Genomic DNA, 14,749 nt, shown 5'->3' on the forward strand with positions numbered 1-14,749 from the left:
TTGGTGTTAAACTTAAGACCGTCACTATTTTCCAATTACTGTATAACGAAACAGAATTAAAAATTATGTGAAATGCAATTTCCAACTATTGTAGAAAATTAATATAATAAACGAAGACAGAGATACCAGAGACTGCAGATGCTGTAATCTGGAGCATAAAACAAACTGCCGGAGGAACTCAGCGGGTCAGGCCTGACCCGCTGAGTTTCTCTAGCAGTTTGTTTATTGCTCCCATGTAATAAACCAATTTTGGTCATTTTTTTTTAAAAAGGCAAAGCTATTCACGGGCAAGTTTAATCTAAAGTTATTTAAAAAGTGAAACATCCCTTCACTATTTCCAGCTGAGACTAAAGTGTGAAAATATACTCTAATATGCAGAATCGTATCAGTAAACAATACTTAAAGTGCAAGTACAATGCACAAAGCAGATTTATTGAAGAATAAATTTTTCAGAAATGCTCAGTTTCACAGCATCAATAATACTCCCTACAAACGTTTTGTTGCATAAACTGCAAGTATGCTTAACTATTTTAGAAACTAATCTGAAATCCATCCATTCTGAAAATGAACAGATTCTTAAACCACAATTCAGATGATATTTCAAACCATAAAAACCTCAAATACTTAAAGAACAAATGCATGGATTTAGGGATCAAAAATTCTGTTTGCCATGATTAAGGATGAATTTATGAATTTCTAAAATACATAGTCTTATGCAAAGCACAGTTGTGCTTTATAAATAATGAGAACACAACAGAAATAAGGAGAATACTGAAGATGTTATTAATCTGAAACGCACTGACTGTGGATAGCCCCTGGTTTCACAGCCCATACATTTCACTGTACATTAAACACAACCTGATGAATCCATTATCAAATCAACACTAGGATCTCCACCAAAACATTACTTGAAGAGACAGATTACTTTCTGACTCTATTAATAAATCCCAGCAATTGTTGTTTTTGTCAGTTTAATCGCAAAGGGCAAAGATTTAACTCGCTGGTATTTATTTTAAGCTGCATTGTCTTTAAAGAAGTTCTTTAAATGAATGAGCCCAAGTGCTGCCCAGCAATTCAGAAAGTGGGCACAGGAAATTCAACAGCTAGTTGACAGTCAGAGATGCACAGGATTTCTCCAGGAGCTTAGTACAGGGGCAGAAGAGGGAGGAGTATTTACCAACAACCTGAGGTTTTCTCCTCCCCTAAACTTCTTACATTTTAGTAAATGAATAGTTTCCCCATGAAAAATAACTGTTTCCATTAAAGTCAGCAACTTATTACATGGCATGAAATGCTGGGAGTGCTTAGGTCTGCAGCATCTGTGGAGAGAGAAATGTTTTGGGTAGATGACCATTCATTAAAACTGAAGAGTTAGAAATAAAAAATGGTTTGTTGCAGTAAAGACAGAGCAGTAGTGAGAACCAAGGGAACATCGATGTTTGGGTGGAGACCGAGAGAGACTGAATGACTCAAGTGGTGGTAATGCTGGCTGATTAATTGTAGCTGATCTGTCTGAACGTCTGAAGAGGAGAGGAACCAAAATAGACACAGAGACACAGAGACACAGAGACACAGAGACACAGAGACACAGAGACACAGAGACACAGAGACACAGAGACACAGAGACACAGAGACACAGCTGGATTTGAGATAGAAAATACTACAGATGCCAGAAATCAGAAATAGACAAAAAATGTTGGAAATACATTTCAACAGGACATGCAGCATCTGGAAAGCGTATTCCAGGGAGAGTGGATCTGTCATACGAGATGTGATTAAGCATGTTAAGCCTGTATTTAAATGTCGAACAAAAGCAATGTCATTGAAGAGTTCAAAATCCTCATGGAGCTTAACAGGGATGCAGAATTCATGCTTCCCCTGTCTGAGGAGAAATAATCTCAAAATAAGGGGTCAGTCATTAAAGACTGAGATGAGAAGAAATGTCTTTACCCAGAGGATGCCGAATCTTTGGAACTTTCTACCCCAAATGGCTGTGGAGGCCCAATTACTCAGTACATTCAAGACAGAAATTGATAGATTTTTAGATATTAAACCTATTAGGAGACATGGATTTAACAAAGGAAAATGGTGCTAAAGTAAAAGATAAGCCACGATCATAATGAATCGTGGATTACATACAGGAACTGAATAGCCTGCTTCTGCTTCTACTGCTCATGTTTCTATGGCAAAAATAGAGTAAAGATTTCAAGTTAATAACTTTTTAAATCAGAATTAAACCAAGCTAGAACCCAAGCATTGTTTAAAGAGGGAGGGGTGGGCAGAACAAAGGGAATGCCTGCAATTGGAGACTATGAGAGACTGAATGACAAGTGGTCCTGGTGCTGAATGAAAGAGGATAATATATCTTTATTAGTCACATGTATATTGAAACACACAGTGAAATGCATCTTTTTGTATAGAGTGTTCTGGGGGCAGCCCGCAAATGTCACCATGCTTCCGCTGCCAACATAGCATGCCCACAACTTCCTAACCCATACATCTTTGGAACGTGGGAGGAAACCGGAGCACCCGGAGGAAACCCACGCAGACACGGGGAGAACGTACAAACTCCTTACAGACAGTGGCGGGAATTGAACCCGGGTCGCTGGCACTGGAATAGCGTTATGCTCACACAAAACTGGACAGTTCTGATATAAACAGTAAAGGCTGGTTATCCAAATTATTTGAATTCTGTAAGTCCCGAAGGCTGCAACGTGCCTAGTCAGAAAATGAGGTGCTGTTCCTAGAGTTTGTTATATTTTGGAACGGTACAAGAAGCCAGAGAGAGAGGTCAGAGTAGAGACCCAACAGTCTTTCAAGGCAAACCAAGGTTTATTTTCACATTTTCCAATTTAGTGTACTGTACTCAATGCTCAATATATAGTGCCCTCTGCAATGGAGAAACCAAACAAAGATTAAATGGCCACTTTATCGCACCCATCTGTTCAATCCACACAAGATTAAGGAACAGCATAGCATTTCCTGACAAGACACACTTCAACTACTAGTGCTCAACAATTAATTCAGGAAAAGCTGGTTATATTGGAATTGGCCAGTTCTACAGAAATGTAATCACTATGCAACATCAGTTATTTTCTCCCCTACAGATACTGAATGACCTGCTGAATATTTCAATTTCCAACATCTGCTGTGTACTTTCTATCTCAGTTCCAGCACTCCATCAGTTTTCATTCATTTTTTTCATTACATCTCCCCCAAACAAATGAGCTACAATTAACAATCCTGCACACCTCTTTCGACCAGCACTTGTGTCATTCACTCCCCCTTGGTCACTTCCCTGACAAAGATATTCCCCTTCTTCTCTACCCCTCCTTTCTTTACAACTTAAAGCATGTTTGTTTTATAACAGTCTAGTTTCTAATGAAAGGTCATCAACCTGAAATGTTAACCAATTCTCTCCCCACACGTTGCATGGCCTGTTAAGTATGTCTAGCATTTTCTTTTATTTTAGATTGTGAGCACCTGCAGTTTGCTTTTCAATTACTATGTTTTGTAACTTTTCCAAATCCATTACACAGTCATGAAAGTAGCAGAACAAACTAGTGGGTACCAAATTCAACTTCTGCAGTGATCATGATCTCTACCATTAATAAGCACTAGCAGTTCTGTTGCCCTTGTCCTATCTGTAGGTATGGGAATTACAGAGCGCCTTCATCCAACAAGCTTCAAGATTTGCTTTAATATCATTATTCACTCATGATTGTTCCAAAGTGTGCATCCTCTGAAGCTGGCTATAACTCAAGAGTACTTTTGCACTGAGTGACACCCTCTCAAGTGCCGCCACTTAGTAAGTCTTCCTGGCTGCTCACCAATTTTACATCTGACTTGTAGCAAGCTGAATACAACCCAAACATGGGAACTGGTAGCATCAGCATGGATCTACCACATATAACAATAGCTGGAGGCTGCCAACTGTTGCCAGAGGTAGCAATCCAGACAACTCAAGCAATCCAGACAATTTCCTATTAAACAATCCAAGCAGCTTCACACCTGACTTGCAGACAACTCTGCAGGTCCAATAATTTTAAGAAGTTGAACTGGCACATCTTATGAGCTGTAAGGAAACCAAGGGATCTGGGATCAGTGCAGAGAAGTGTCACCAATGTAAAAAATACAGTCGAGCTCCTATTGGAATACAGAGTTGGGACATGGGGTCAAATGGCCTTCTCCTGTAGATCATTGGTGATATGCTGAAAGGCCTTCAAAAAACTCTAATTATCCTCAGCAACGTACAAGTGTTTGAAGAATTCCAATGATGGAGGTCCATTTTCAGGCAAGCGACAATTGATCATCACAATCTGTGGCAGCACCATTACATCCCCCTCTGCATCTAAAAAGACATCATTTATCCTCATCAATGCTAAGTTTACAAACCCCTATCATTTTCAAGGCCTGCACTTGTCTCTAAACATCACACAACAGTGTCTATCCAAAACCTTCATACATCTTCCTACAATTCCAAGTTATTACCTCATTCACTCAATGTCAGCAAAACAAAAGAGCTGGTCATTGACTTCAGGAAGGGGCCATGCACATCCTCCTGTCTACATCAATGGTGCCGAGGTTGAGAAGGTTGAGAACTTAAAGTTCCTAGGAGTGAACATCACTAATAGCCTATCCTGGTCCAACCATGTTGATGCGATGGCCAAGGAAGATCACCAGCGCCTCTATCTCCTCAGGAGGCTGAAGAAATTTGGCATGTTGCCTTTGGCACTCACCAATTTTTATCAATATGCCATAGAAAGCATCCCATCCGGATGCATCATGGCTTGATATGGCAACTACTCTGCCTGAGACTGCAAGAAACTGCAGAGAGTTGTGGCCACAGTTGAGCACGTCATGGAAAACCCTCCATGGACTCTATGTCTATACTTCTCACTGCCTTAGTAAAACAGCCAATGTAATCAAAGACCCCACCCACCCCAGACATTCTCTCTTCTCACCTCTCCCATCAGGCAGAAGATACAAAAGCCTGAAAGCACGTACCACCAGGCTCAAGGCCAGCTTGTATTCCGCTATAAGATTATTGAACGGTTCCCTGGTACGATAAGATGGACCCTTGACCTCAAAATATACCTCGTTATGACCTTGCACCTTATTGTCTACCTGCACTACACATTTTGTAACGGTAACATTTATTCGACACTCTGTTATTGTTTTGAAATAACAGAGTTGGTGTACTGTTTTAATGAATTGATCTGCATTACATTACGCAAAACAAGTTTTTCCACTGATCCTCGATACATGTGACAATAATAAATCAATATGCCATTGTTTTCTTTGCCCATTTTACATTCTTCCAAGTTCCACAGGTTCCAATTAATTCAAAGTTCTTTTAGAATCCTATCCTCAAGAGTCCTCACATCTGGACATATTGACATGCAGATAGTCCTGCATTTCCAATATCTCAATCAGAAAATCTTTTGTGGACTTAAAGTCCATTCAACTATTTTAAATATTAACAATATAGAATGGTATAGATGATCTGAGCAACGGGACCTTCATACCTCTCTTTAATTGCATCATAGATTGTTAACATGTTTTTTTACATAGATTTTAAATGTCCATGAAATATGCAAGGATTCCAGCTCATGTCTTTCACTAATACAATACACTAAGGGTTATTCAATAATAAGACTATTGGTCCGACACCACGAGCTCTGTTACGTTGCACAACTGTGAATCACACTTTTGCTGTCAGCAGAGGGCTCTGATGTGCTCAGCTCTGCTCCCAGTCATTCATATTTCCAGACTACACTCAAGGAAATCCTACTCCATCAAAACACCTTCAACAAAAAATCTCATGATTTTATTTAGAAAGTGAATACTGTTCCAACAGATCACCTGTGCATTTTGTAAACCTGTCCTGGCACCACTCTGGAATTCTATTCCACAGTGCCAAGCCCAAACAAGGAAGATCTGAGAGTCAGATTAGGAACTGACTCAAGTCATACAGCTGTGTGACATCATTCCAAACCGGAACCATGGTACAGAAACACAAATGTTAGTACATTTGTGTCTTTGGTACTGTCAGGAAGCATGCAATATGCTTACTGTTCAAAACTATATCCTTCCTGTTACTGATAATTGCCTTCATCCCACTGCTTCCCATTAGGAAATCTATACATTCACCAGATGACTGCAAAGAAAATTATTGCACAGTATACACATATCAAAATACGCCATCACAAAATTCAGTAGAAAGAAACACTATACATGTACAAGCAACAAAAAAAAAATCAATCTCAGACTTCATACATTACCATTATATGCGATCTCTTCAAACTACACCATGCTCTTTCACTGAAAGGCCATTATTCTTAAACTAAAATAATATAAAACGAAAGTCACAAAACAATCCAATAATACTAAACAAGAATTACAACAAAATTATTCAATTCTATGTGGACTTTCTTGAAATAGAAGTTAAATGTGTGTCTCAATACAAGTTAAGCATCAAGTTTCAAAGCAGGTTTGTAATCTCCCATCTAACAACATTGGCTTCAAATACAGTTGCACGTTACTGGAATTCATCCCACAGGTGATTCAAGAATTCAATCAAGGATGCAATTGCTTTTTAACTGCAAAAATAAACCTTTCTAAAAACTGTTACCAGATCAAAATAAAACTACGGGCATGAAATGTTACTCATTGTTTCTCCCCAAAGGGCTTTTCGGAAATCATCCAAATGGAAACTCATTATATTATTAAAACAAAGTACAACTTTCCACAAACCATGATCAATATTCCATTTCTGAAAGAAACCATCCCCATCTTTTGCTGCGTCAATTATGCACTAAATAATTAATCACAAATAGGCATTTTGCTCCACTCATGTCACACGTGGAAACAACAAACAGAAAAGCTAGAAGTGTGCAGTAGGTCATCGAGTAATGATGGAGGAGGCAAGTGGCATTCAGAATTAAAAAGATAAATAAGTATTTTAAAGAAAACGGACAAAGGGAAAAGGATTTGCAAAACAAATATTGCAGTCTCCTTTGTGGTTAATAAGTTGAATGACATGCAGCTTGCTCAAAGGAAAGACAAGGGATTATTCAGTGATGCAAGAGATCACAAATAAGCTAATTAAAACTTACTGAAACATCATACCAATAGAAAAGATGGTGAAAGATCCAGAGGGGAAAACTAGAATTGAATCACAGGGCAGAACGTGCTGGAGATTTTTTTTTAATATATTCATTTCAAGGATCTGGATGTCACCGGCAAAGCCCATATTTCCCATTCATAATTGCCCTCAATCTGGTGGTAGTGAAAAATCTTCTTGAAACACTGCAGTCTTTCTGATGAAGGCAATCCCATAGTACTGATGGCCAGGGAATTTCAGGACTCAGACCCAGTGACAGTGAAGGACCAGCGACATATTTCCACGTCAGGAATGGTGGGTGACTTGGAGGAGAACCTGCGGGTGCTGATGTTCCCAAGCACCTGCTACACTTGTTCTTCTTGGTGGTACAAACTTCCAGTTTGGAAGGTGCTTTCAGAGTAGCCCACACAAGTAACTACAGTACTTTCTGTAAATACTGCACACTGCAGCCACTGTGCTCTGATAGTGGAGGGAATGAATGCTTAAAGGGTTTAATGGGGTAGGAAGTGGTATCCTTTAGGTTGTAGCGAGCATCAAAGGCCACTTGAGGAAGAGTGTTTGTTCAAAACTAATGAAATTCAAGATCATAATAAACAAGAAAAACAGCACCAACTCCATCACTAATATACACCTGAGAGGGAGAATGTGTTTTTAAAATTAATTCCTGTCATGTATGCATTGCTGATGAGATTACACTGGTATAACAGCAATGAACAATTGAAAACTCTGCACATGGCTCAATTTTGAAGACTTCTACTTGAAATATTGGCCAAGAACTTCGCAGAACTTGTCACTACAAATATATTTTCATTGCAAAATCTAGCCCTTCATATTTTTATCCACAGAAAATTATTTTATCCCACTTTTTTCTAACATGCTTTGTTAGTATGCTTTGTTTTCCTCACAATGAACTTAATACGCTTAACAAATATGATGTTGTTGAAAGCCAGCACCCTAAAACTCCACCTAATGCTAAATTAAAGTCAAATATTCTTCAAGGAATCTTGCATTCCATTGTCCAGTTCACTCATTATTCTGAATTTTACCACTTCATTACCACTGATGTACAGTGGTAGTATCACTGAACTCCCAATGAGCAGCACTAGAGAATTTTATTCCATAAGCTCTATTTGGTTTTCTTTCTCTTCTCCTTGCAATGTTCACTCACCAGGAGATCACATTAGGTGCACTTTGCAAGCAGTATTGCTTCCGTGGTGTTCACAGGAAGGTATGCAAAAAAAAATGAATGACTAAGATCAGGAATCGTGTAAATGCGGGTTGTAAAACCGATGATCCCACATGGTGAAGTACTGTCCAACTGATTCATCATCACACACCAGTTGCAGCTAAGCATGCATGACTCAGGTCAATCAGCGAAATGTCAGTAATCCTTTCTCTTCCCAACAAAGTTTTGAAGGTGCAACGTATATATTTGATAGAAATGTGGTTAAAAGGAAAAGAATTCTCATTTTTATAATAATTAGACTGAAGATCTTCAATGTTAGTCTTCCTGGAAACTATCAAGAGACAGCTCACTGTTTTCAATATTTTATCCAACGAACTCATCAAAAAACATCTTTATGAATAGCAAATAACATATCAAACATACTGCGATAGAACAAAAACCTTATAATTTTAAGAGCATGACTTGTGCACAACTATCATTAATGAATGACAGTGAGATCAAGAGCTCAATAAAAAACCTGTAAAAACATTTTTGATCATCCATTCTACAAATTATTATATAAATATCAAACCACAGTCCACACTTCAAAATGGAAGAAAGTGAACAAAATATAACTTCCAATAAAGATGACTGGTGAATAAATTAATGATAAAAATCAGTATTTCCAAACGAAAACATGCCCTTCTTGTATATTGAGGCATTATTTACATTGTCCCCAGTAACTCCAATTTAAAACACTTATTTTTTTGCACTAAATTCAGATAATCTATTTCTGAGAAGTACTGCACAAGTTCAACAATACAACTCTAACCAGTCATGGTTAATGTGCAGTCTTTATTTGACACATCTGTAAAATATCTATTCCTCGATTCAAGAAAAATGCTGCAAACTTACCAACTGAATCAATTTCACACATCCTTAAAAACAAAAAGCAATGTATACTTTTGTTTAAATATTCTTTATGTTCCTGTGCCATGCATTTTACTGAAACCATTCTAAATGTTGGAACTTGGCATCTGTTTGCTCATATGCTGGTTTTGTTGTAAGCAGGGCACAAGCTATTCCAGGCCAGACCTACATCTCCATAAACTTGAAATCAGAATTGCACGACTTGCTGCTGGAACATTTTTGAATGCAACTTTCACTTCCCTGAGTAATATGAAAAATAAACTTATACTGGAATAAAATGACCTACAATCATTCAGATTAAGTTAATCTTTTTATGGCTTTAGTTTCTTTTCCTCTCAGCATTTTATAACCTTTCCTTCAGCAATTGCTCTGATGAAGGATACTTAATTGATCTGCAAAGCACTATGTTACACTGCACAATAACTACACTAACAATAACTAAGCCAGCCAGAGTTACAATGTTATTTCCTCATATAACATTAATGCAAACACAGCTCTGTATGATCTACAGGACATACTTGCAGGAATTCCATAAAGGTACCTCCAAGACAATTTTTTTTTAAATCATTGCTTCTGAAAAGAAGTTGTCAAAGGATAGTACATTTTGTAAACCATGGTGTATTTTTCCAAAAATGTAGTATCACATTTATCATGTGATTGCGTTATAATTGGAGGTGAAACATTCCAATTAAGATTTTTCTTACATTAAATTCCCAACATGTTCACTGCATGTTTGTAGAGCAGAACAATACAGTTTTTTCCTTGAAGAACTGGTTACAGAAATATTTGAGATTTCCAATTGAAGGAGCTAGGTGGCACTTCCAACGTGAACAGAACTCCAACAGAATCTGCGTTTCTAAGAGATTTACTACATTCACATTTTTCTTTAAAAAAAATGCCAATAGATTTTCAAGACTTAAGATAATGTCATAATCTTGAAACGTGCATTTAACATGAAATCGTCGTAGCTTTTATTTCAAATACCAATCTGATACTATTTTTTAAAAAACATTCGAAGTACCTTCCTCAACATTGCAATAATTTATGCTGTCATCGTTTGTTTAAAAAGTCTAGATTGCTTTACAACAAGTAACATCTGCTTTATATAATCAAACAACGGTGTTATTCAGTATTGACTAATCTGACATTGCTCCTTATGCAAAGGTAAACAGCCTTCACCCGAAACATCTGTCCATTTAGACAGAAGAGCCTCACCCATACCCGACTTACAAAATTACATCTTGGTCATAAACAGTCTCCAACACGATTCTGGTCAACTGAACAGGCTTATATATAGTCTTGAAGGGGCGACAGACAGAATACACATATGAAAACGTTGTAGCACGTTCGGACCTTTTTCTTTTTCGAAGTTATGCCTCCTGATCATATTAAAATCTTTCCTCTTGTGGTCTCACGCACAGAAGGACACACCCAAAGTATTAATTCTAACACATTTTCCAAATACGTGTATTACCACAGTAATGCCCTTAACGTCCTCTAATCCTCACCAGAACTCACTCACCCAATGTAAGAACCACATGCCGACACATTTGGCTGCATTATGTCCCTACCCCAATACCACGAATTCATTCCCTCACCCCGCAGGGCAAAAGTGGGAATAGATGGGAAGCCTGTGTTCCCCGACTCCCGGGTTCCACTGTTTATTGCATGCTAGTCTGACGAAGTTAAAATGATGATACTTGAATAGTCCGTCCACTGAAGCCACAGCTGTCTTAAACATACCAATTCCATTAAACACCACACCACAAGGAGGGTGTGGATTAGCTACTGTGAGCAGAAACACGGAACCCGTTTACAGGTGATCGCCCTCATCAAGTAACAGTTCCAACCCATAGGTCCCAGAATGGGGAATATTTAAACAGCCCTCTGGTGTGTCAGCAGCACACTGCGTTCTTTGAAGCACTCGCCACAAAACATTTGTTTTACATCATTATTCTAATCCCCTTTACAACAACTGCAAAACAGAGAACCCCCAACCCCCAAACCACACACACCTCTCTCCCGGTCTTGAACCTCACCTTAACAAAAGCATCCACTCTTGTTCTTCCACTGGTTACAAATGACAAACAAAAGACGAGGCGCAGGATGGAACTGGGAAAGATTAATGATTTCTGACATGTGGGCTTGGCGTTTTAATTCCCTGTATCAGAAGAGAGACAAAAAAAAAATCAGCCTAACAATTGACACATTCTTCGCGATCTCGAAGCATAGTCGGGCAGCCTGTTAAAAACCCCAAACTCGTCTCCACACACGAAAGCAACAGCTGCAACGCCGTGGAATTTGAGGACTCGGTTGAAAGCTGCCGATCGGTGAAAGGCAGGAAGCGTGCAGGCAGTGTATCCTGACTGGAACTCACGCTGGTTCCTTTTGTTGCAGGCGATGCAGGCTCGCCTGACAATACCTCTCAAGCACGGAGCCCCGTGCAGTCCCACCCATGCTAACCGTGCGCTAACCTGAACGCTTCGTTTTGCTTTCCACCTACTTTTCCTTTATGAATCGGCCAACACAATAGAGAGCCGGTCACAAATGTCACCGGGGCTGGAAAAAAATAACAAAAAAAAAATTACCAACAAATTCCAGCCATCCGTGCAGCAACGTCCATATTTTTCCCCTCTTTCTTTACAAAAGGATTCAGTTCAACAATTTCCTTTCACTGCAGGTGACATCATCCTGTTTTACCCATAGAAGACAGCAGTGGGTTACTGCGCATGAGCTACGGTTGCACTGTATTGTGGGAGTTGTAGTCAAATCACCGATGCGCATTGGACAAACAGGAGGGGCCAGTGAAAGAAACTACTATTCCCAGGAGACAGCGGTGCAGCTGCATTGTTAAAGCCTTCGGTATTGGGTGCAGATAAGATGCTGGCGCCAGATGGTAGCTCTGTCCTGATTGGCTGTTTGCAATGGTTACGGTGCTGCTCAATGAGCGGTGATTTTGTTACGGGATTGTTCAGCCAGGCAGTTCGAGGTTGGTATTGCCACACCTGGGGCAGGAGATGGACACACTGCTGGACTTCTCCAGAACCTCGTCGGTTCTAACAGCTATGTATTTATTATTCACGATGTTTCAAAATGTTTGTGATCTGATCGTATAAGGCGTTATCTGTACCTTGAACACGCAATCGTTAATTGTTCGAACTGTCATGAGAACACAAAGTTAATTATTGTTAAGGTCAAATGAGTGTTTTGTTTTAGTTTACCAAGGATACGCATTACAAATCCGTCAAAATAACATTTTTTTTAATATAACCATTCTTCTGAAAGCTGTTTAAATCGCACTACGATTTTGTTAATGCCCATCGGACAAAGGTCTATTTAAGCACAGTCAGGTAGAAATATTCCCTCTGAACGACTCTAGGCTGGGGCAATGTAGAGGACACAAGAAACCATATGGCTCTTATTACATGTGTCAAAGATCGAATATACAGATCTTCCAACAGAGTGTAATCTAATACGTATCTCAGGAATCTACGGTTGTTTATACCGACAGCATGTTTAAATTAGCTTTTGAAAATGCTTTGTTACTTTTTGTTGCCAACTGGGCTTTGGTAATGTGACAATATAACCCAGTGATGATGCGATATAAAATAAATCACTTGCTGACACGTTTGTGAGTTTATTATTTTTCCACTCGTCCAGATTTATTTGAAAGCTAAATACTGGAATTTGAAGGTGATGGCCACAATTGATTTGAAGATCGATCGGTTTCGAGGACTTTAAACTTGGATAATAATTCATTTTATATTCGTCTGGTAAATCATAAATTATTAAAATACACTTGTGTGTGTGTGTGAATAGGTTATGCACGTGTAACATATTGTAAAAAGGTGCATTTCTAACAGTGATTTAAAACATGTTTTCGCACAACTGATTGGACTTTCATACTTGTGATTAATAAGCACACTTCGGCGTAGCTTTGTACAGTGCAAAATTAAATAGGCTTTTGCGCTGTTTATTTAACAGTTACATACTATATGTTTTATGCTTTTCAAATTAAGTTAAAAAGTTTTACATTTTAATTACTTGTAAAAGAATAAAAATCCGCGAATTAAACATTGTTTACTCAAACGTGGTCCATTTAGTATATCATTACAAAAACACATAAGAGCAATATAAACAAATATAGTAACATGCCATCAACATTCAAAGAAAGTCTGCAGAAATAATTTTCTGTATACACTCGGAGCAATAGCTTTTTCACTGAATAGTTTCACAACTTATCTCCAGTAAATTAAATGCACTTAATAGGCTATTGCCTTGGATGAACACTGACTTTTTTTTCACCAAAGATACAGAAGTTGGGCCTTATTTGAATTCCTAGTAACTGGGAATTTAATTTCTATTACTTATAAACTAATACACTAACATTGTGGCTCAAAGGTGTCACATATAATCTGTGCTCAAATCACTTATCCACAATTGGTACTAAATCAATAACCATTTACTCATCAACAACATATTCACTAATAGCAACACAAAATCTGCTGGAGGAACTCGGCAGGTCAAATAGCATCTGTGAGGGAAGGGAACCAGCATCTGCAGTCTCCTGTGTCTACATGTTCACCAATGTTCAGTGTGAATTCAGCCAGGGCCACTAGCTCCAGTCTTAATCTAAAAATGAATAATAGAACCAAATTGCAGAGATGTGGTGAATAATTGCCCTTGTGATCAAGATGGTATTAAACAAAGCAACTTCAATAAAACTGAAATAAATGAGAGTCAGTGGAAAATTTTCCACTGGCTGGAGTGATACCTTACATGAAGAAGATTAGTTTTAGAGGTCAGTCACCTCAGCCTGAGGATATCTCTGCATGAGTTCCTCAGGATAGTGCCTCAAGCCCAAAGTAGTTTTCTAAGTGAGTTCCCACCACCGTAATGGGGATATTGCTGATAATCATACTGTATCCAACTCCATCCATAATTCCTCAGATAAAGAAGCAGTCTGTGCTGACATGAAGGTGGACATCGATGACATCTAACAAGTAACATTCATGCCGCACAAGTGCCAGGTAATGTTCAGCTCCAGCAAGAACAGTTTAACCAGATCCCTATGGCATGCAATAGCATGAACATAATCAAATCCATGTCCTTGATGACCTTATTGTTCAGAAACTGTGCAGCCTAGCCACAAGGACTGTGCCTACAAGACCAGATCTGTGATGGAATAGTATTTGGAGTGTGAATCTCCTACTGATTTCCCAAAAGCCTTTCCACCATCTACAATTCAGGAATAAGATGGAATACTCTTTAAAGTTTGATTAACTGCAGCTTCAGCACTCAAGAAGCTCAGCACCATCCAGGACAAGGTAATCTGCTTGATCAACACCTCATACATTACTATGATCATGCAATCAATAGAGATTAGCAATAAGTGCCAGCTTTACCAGAGACACCCACATCCAGAAAATGAATTTTTAACATCTTTACACAGCAAACTATTCTGAACATGATGACGAAGATTACCACAGCCTTAAATTTAATCCAATTGGATTTGTGGCACCACACAG

The 14,749-nt window shown here is 38.6% G+C and overlaps 1 protein-coding gene across 5 annotated transcripts in view; it reads right to left on the bottom strand.

Moving 5' to 3' along the window:
• The window catches only part of daam1a (dishevelled associated activator of morphogenesis 1a), a 130,125-nt gene extending 118,169 nt beyond the window's left edge, over nt 1-11,956 (bottom strand). Inside the window, exons 1-3 of one of the 5 annotated variants that reach the window (XM_052022561.1) lie at nt 11,810-11,919; nt 11,261-11,382; nt 6,285-6,346 (exon numbers count right to left, since the gene is read on the bottom strand). The gene's annotated coding sequence lies outside the window, so the exon portion shown is untranslated. Of the gene's footprint in view, nt 1-6,284; nt 6,347-10,451; nt 10,543-10,743; nt 10,765-11,260; nt 11,383-11,809 lie in introns of those variants that run through there. The other 4 variants (XM_052022583.1, XM_052022584.1, XM_052022576.1 and 1 more) reach the window with 4 other exon arrangements.
• Between the last annotated feature and the right edge of the window lie 2,793 nt (nt 11,957-14,749).

The sequence above is a fragment of the Pristis pectinata genome, chromosome 1, assembly GCF_009764475.1.
Source record: "Pristis pectinata isolate sPriPec2 chromosome 1, sPriPec2.1.pri, whole genome shotgun sequence".
NCBI classification, from domain to species: domain Eukaryota; kingdom Metazoa; phylum Chordata; class Chondrichthyes; order Rhinopristiformes; family Pristidae; genus Pristis; species Pristis pectinata.